Genomic DNA, 5913 nt, shown 5'->3' with positions numbered 1-5913 from the left:
CGGGCGCGCCGCGGGAGGGGAGGGGAGGAGAGGGGGAAGGGGAGAGGGGGAGGGGAGCGGGGCGGGCCCGGAGGCGCGCGCCAGGCGGCCGGCGCCGGCGGGGGAGCGGGGTCGCCGGCGGCGGCGGGGGTGGGAACCCTAGGGAGGGAAGTCGGGCCGCAGCTCCAAAAAAGGTGCTTATAGGAAGAGGCCCAAGTTCAGAAAGACAAATAAAACAAAATCCATCACTTCCACTCAAAGAATGAAACCATCAGCTAATGGAATTAAAAGGATGAAATCGTTGTTCAGGAATCATTGTACAGCAAAGCCTTCCAGCCGACAGTTCAGGAATAAATAAGTGAAACAATATCACACAGGCAGGAGGTTCAGTACAGCAAAGCCCTCTGGCCCAAATTCAGAAAATAAACACAACGAAATTCGATACAGTATTCCCAGGGAACATTGCCAAAGGAAGACACTATAATTTCTTTCTTCACCAGCTCGTTACACATCCATCATCATGACACTTGCCCATCTTCGACATTGGCAGGCTTCCTCAACTTAGTACATCTGGTGCTTTGCCCGTCGAAGCGAGCCACACCATCAGTCCTACGCTGCCATCAAAACAGACCAAAATAATAAGTACATCTATAACACTTGACAAGCACTTGAACGCATATGTAGGACTGAGACATCCATCACATAAAGAACTTCGTCATGGTGTACAGTTTCTGTAGGCAAAGCAAAAACATAATCACAAAAAGGTTGGTCATTTTTCTATATACTGAGATCTAGGGTATAGTTTGTAGCTACAATTTTGTAGTCTAGGACTACGTTACATAAAGAACTGGGGTATGGTTTTGTTGAACTCTGAATAAGAGATCAAATGCCTACAAAACTACTACTACTCGTACCTGTGAATGGTGATGCCAATGTTATAAACTCTACCTGGATAACTATGAGAATGTAAGCAACACCATGGGTTTCCAATGCATGCTAGCTAGAGAAGGAACACACATAAGCAACTTAAGAGCAACATTTTACGACAGTTAATAACTTGCACGCTTGCAGTCTGCTGCCAATGGATATGTACTAACTCTGGAATAGTCTGTAAAAGGTCTAAGCATTTATATTGCATAAGCATATAGCAACTGAACAACGATGCAATTTGTGCATGAATCCACTCAGGGAGAAAACTGAATTGTCTGAACATCAATCAGAAAATATCCAACCAGTATGCAGTGTTCATATATACCTTGTGTCATCTAACGTTTACACCACGTGTAGACATCCAGTTCTTCGCCATGAAGTCTCTGGTGCTGCTTTTGAAGCCCAGGCACCCAGCGGGAGGAGATCTCTTGCATATCGTTTCCCAGCCACAGCTGCTTCAAACTGCCCAACCCCTATACAAGGCTTAAGTTCGGATAACCATGTACACGCAGGTCTTTCACTTGGGGGAGGTTGTACACTCTGTCCAGTCCTTCACATTTCCTAATAATAATGAGCTTAGAGAGCAGTGGGAAGTCCTTCACGGCCTTCAAGTTGTTTAGCCATGTTAAATTGAGCCTCTTCAAGCTGGAAGTGTCCTCTCCAAGCTGTCGTGGAAAAGCCCTCAGCTTTGGGCAACCTTCAAGTTCCAACTCGACCAAACGAGGCAGCTGTTGCAACCTTGCAGCATGGGGATCCTCGTTTTGAATCTTAGCAGCTCCATCCACTCCCTTTGCATCAGAAGCAACAACTTCTTCCTCAAAAAAGGACCACGCCTCACAGTTGGGCATATCCATGAAGATCAACAGTTCAAGTTTGGGGAAACCAACCAACTCATTGCATACAGGATCACCCTTCTTGCAGCCAACAAATTCAGGTCCAACCTTGGTAACTGCATGTGCTCTAACAATCTTCACGTATTTTAGGTTGGGTAGCTGCCAGATCGGTGGAAGATGCACACATGATCGTACATCTATGAGTTTCAAGTATGTTAAGGAAGACAAAAAAGTGGTACAAAACCAGGTGGGATACCGATGACCAAAGAATCTGGCAATACATAGGTCTTCCAGGTTGTGCGGAGGTATTAGCTGCTCAAAGACCTTCTCAGTATTGCTAACATTTTCTTCTGAATATGACCCCTCTCCATGTTTAGTCCACTCTAGCATTAGTTGTTTTAGATGTTTTTTGTCCGTAAGCACTGTATTTGCACCGCAGTGAGCTGCTCTTTCTAATTTAACAAGAGAAAGATACCTCATCTGCGACAAAGAAGACAACTCTTCCAACTTCCATCCATCTTGTATAACAGCATTATCACTTCCATCACCAACAGGATAATCTCCTAAATAAGTGAGGAGCTTCAGTTACCCTATCCCTCGTGGAACCTGATTTATTTATGTGCCAAAAAGGTCAAGACATCTTAAACGGCTCAACAGTGTCATTGCTGAAGGAAGACCATGTAAATAGTAACACCATCTCAAGCTCAGTACTTGAAGGTTCTTTAGGGATCCAATGGATTCCTGAAGAGAAGATATGCTAGTATAATCTAGATTCAGTAGGCGTAGTTGTATCATTTTTCCTATATAGTCCGGAACGATTTGCACAAGTGAGTAATTCAGTACTAAAACACGAAGGAGGAGAAATCTCTTGAACAATGTATCCTCAACCCTCTGTGGACCCTTAACAGTTAGGAAAGTCCTGACCTTAACATCCACCTTATCCACTCTAGATAACACCAACATATCCTTCTTAGTAACAGCAGTAACACGTCGCAGTTTTGACATATTTTCACCCCTTAATGTTTCAACATCTCCAATAAAACATTCATCTATTGATATATTAAGATCAAGTTGCCTTAAAAGGTCATGCATTTTGCACCGAGACAGGTCAAAATAAAGCAAATCTGGTTGGAGGAGATTCTGATGTATTAGCTCGTAGTAGTACTCTTCTGCTATGTCTTCTAGTAGTTGGCCTTGCTGCTCCCCAATGAAGCCTTCAGCAATCCATAACCAGGTAACTTCATCAAACCAAATGATAGAATCCTCAGTATACAAAGCCCAATAAAGGAAACACTGCTTCAGAGGATGCGGTAACTCATCATAGCTTAGATACAGAGCCCCTTCTATTTCATCTGAGAGCATGCTCTGGCAGCCAACATATTTTCCCAAATACTTTCTCCACTCATTATCTGTTAGATCCTTGCAGGCCAAAGAACCAGGAGTAACCTTGATTGCAAGAGGGAGGCAGCCACATTTATGAACAATCTCAATTCCTGTGTTTCTTAAATTCTGCACTTCTTTCTCCTTGTCAATGTTCATGCTCTTCCAAAGTAGCTCCCATCCGACCTCTACTGACATGAGATCAACTCGATGGGTATAGTCTACATCTATTCTCTTTGTAATTTGATCATCTCGTGTGGTCACCAATATTACTCCGGATCTTGTTTCATGTAATGCAGGTCTTAATAAATCCGTCCATACATTGGAATGCCACACATCATCTAGAACCAGAAAGAAACTCTTCCCTTCAATCGTTTCTGCAAGCTTCCTCTGTAGCTCTGTTGTGGTTTCCCCTTGCTCATGATGCACACCAATATTTCGAAGAACCTTTTTGTAAGGGCATATTTATCCCTAAGGTGTTTTGGTGATTGATGACAATGCTTTTGCGGATTAACCGTGTGCCTTGAGTTTTTCAGACGTTTCGTCACTAGGCACAAGACGGTTTGGTGCCCCTTGAAGACTATTGAAGACAGCGTTTTTCTACGTTTCTTTTTGTGGATTTGAGTCGTAGGAAAGCCGTACTATTAAGAGGGGGTCCGCTTTGGAAAGGTTCGGGTGGAATCATCACGTACATGTTTACTCCCTCTGCACCGCCTTTCCCTTTGCGCTTTGGAGCATCCTCCGTTTTCTTCATATATATGCAAAAGAGAAGGATTCCTAGTGTTGCTATTCTGGGGCATGCGGTAGTACTGCTCCTGAGAGCGGTAGTACCGCAGGCCCCTGCGGTAGTACCGAACGAGGTTGCGGTAGTACCGTAGGTGCCCACGGTAGTACCGCTCCTGAGGAGTTGTAGTACCGTGGCCTCAAACCAGACTCAGCCGCTCGTGCGGCTGTAGGGGCGGATGTAATTTTTTACATCCGCTCCCTAAGCAGTAGTACCGCCCCATGTGCCCGGTAGTACCGTGAGTCCTGGTCTGGAACGGCAACATGAGCGGAAGTAGGGGCGGATGTAATTGTTTACATCCACTCCCTGCGCGGTAGTACCGCGTGCGGTAGTACCGTGTCGGACTTTTGCATTGTTTGATTTTCAACGGAAGTTGGCACGGATGTAATTTTATTCATCCGCGTCCTTCCCAGGCTAGTCCAATCCTGCCTTGCGGTAGTACTGCATGGGGGAGCGGTAGTACCACGCTAGCGGCAGTACCGCCCTCAGCCTTTGCGCTTCAGGCCTGGGCTAGCTCCTGCCGTAGCAGCGGTAGTACCGCAGTAGTACCACGAGCCCTTGCGGTAGTACTGCTTGTTTGGGGCGGTAGTACCGCAAGTCGCGGGCTGGTTAAGTAGATAAGGTTGGATTTATCTCTCCACTATATAAGGGGTGTCTTCTTCCTCTAGTTGACTACCTCTTCCAACCCTAAGCTCCATTGTTGCTCCAAGCTCTCCATTTTCGCCCAATCTCTCTCCCTAGCCAATCAAACTTGTTGATTTGCTCGGGATTGGTTGAGAAGGCCCCGATCTACACTTCCACCAAGAGAAATTTGATTCCCCCACTAATCCTTTGCAGATCTTGTTACTCTTGGGTGCTTGAGCACCCTAGACGGTTGAGGTCACCGCGGAGCCATAGTCCAATGTGGTGAAGCTTCGTGGTGTCGTTGGGAGCCTCCAATTAAGTTGTGGAGATTGCCCCAACCTTGTTTGTAAAGGTTCGGTCGCCGCCTCCAAGGGAACCAACAGTGGAATCACGACATCTCGCATTATGTGAGGGCACGAGGAGAATGCGGTGGCCCTAGTGGCTTCTTGGGGAGCATTGTGCCTCCACATCGCTCTAACGGAGACGTACTTCCCCTCAAAAGGAAGGAACTTCGGTAACACATCCTTGTCTCCATCGGTTCCCCTTTTGGTTATCTCTCACCTTTACTTGTGCAAGTTTATATTGTGTTGCATCTTTTGCTTGCTTGTGTGCTTGTTGTTATCGCATCATATAGGTTGCTCACCTAGTTGCATATCTAGACAACCTACTTGATGCAAAGTTGAAATTGGTAAAGAAAGGCTAAAAATTGTTAGCGGCCTATTCACCCCCCCGCCCTCTAGTCAAATATATCGATCCTTTCAATTGGTATCATAGCCTTGTCTCTTTATTAAGGACTTTGTCGTCCGAAGAGTATGGTTGACACCGTAGACGGTGGGAAGGAACACTCCGGTGTGAATCCGAGCTCGTCTACGGCCGATGGGGGAACCACAGTTTCTCGTGAGGAATTCAATGTGGCTTTGGACACATTGAAAACCTCCATGACAACCAAGGTTGAAAGCATGTTTAATAAAATCTTAGAAGGACTTAAACTATCTACCTTGCCGATGAAAGTGGGTGATCCCACTAACAAGGTGACGGATGCTAACTCCGACAAGGGGAAGCTACTAGTGAAAAGGCCTTCTACTAGTGGTAGAAATGGCACCGGCATCTTTGCCCATGTGGAACTTCCAATTTATGGAGGACCGATTCCCTCTACTCATTTAAATCATGCTGGCCCTACTCCTAAGATTGTGAAAAATGAGGACTTTGATTCTTGGGTTTATCGCTCCAAGCGTCATTTAAATCATGTGAATAGTAATCTTTGGAGAATCATTGAAGAAGGTTTCCATCCACATGACCGAAGCAACTTCACCCCTAGAGAAGTCGTGTATAATCAATTCAATGAGAATGCTCTGTTCGTCATTCAAGATGCAGTTCCACCCA

Source organism: Triticum dicoccoides, chromosome 3B (genome assembly GCF_002162155.2).
Source record: "Triticum dicoccoides isolate Atlit2015 ecotype Zavitan chromosome 3B, WEW_v2.0, whole genome shotgun sequence".
NCBI lineage: Eukaryota > Viridiplantae > Streptophyta > Magnoliopsida > Poales > Poaceae > Triticum > Triticum dicoccoides.
Note: the sequence above shows the minus strand (reverse complement) of the source record.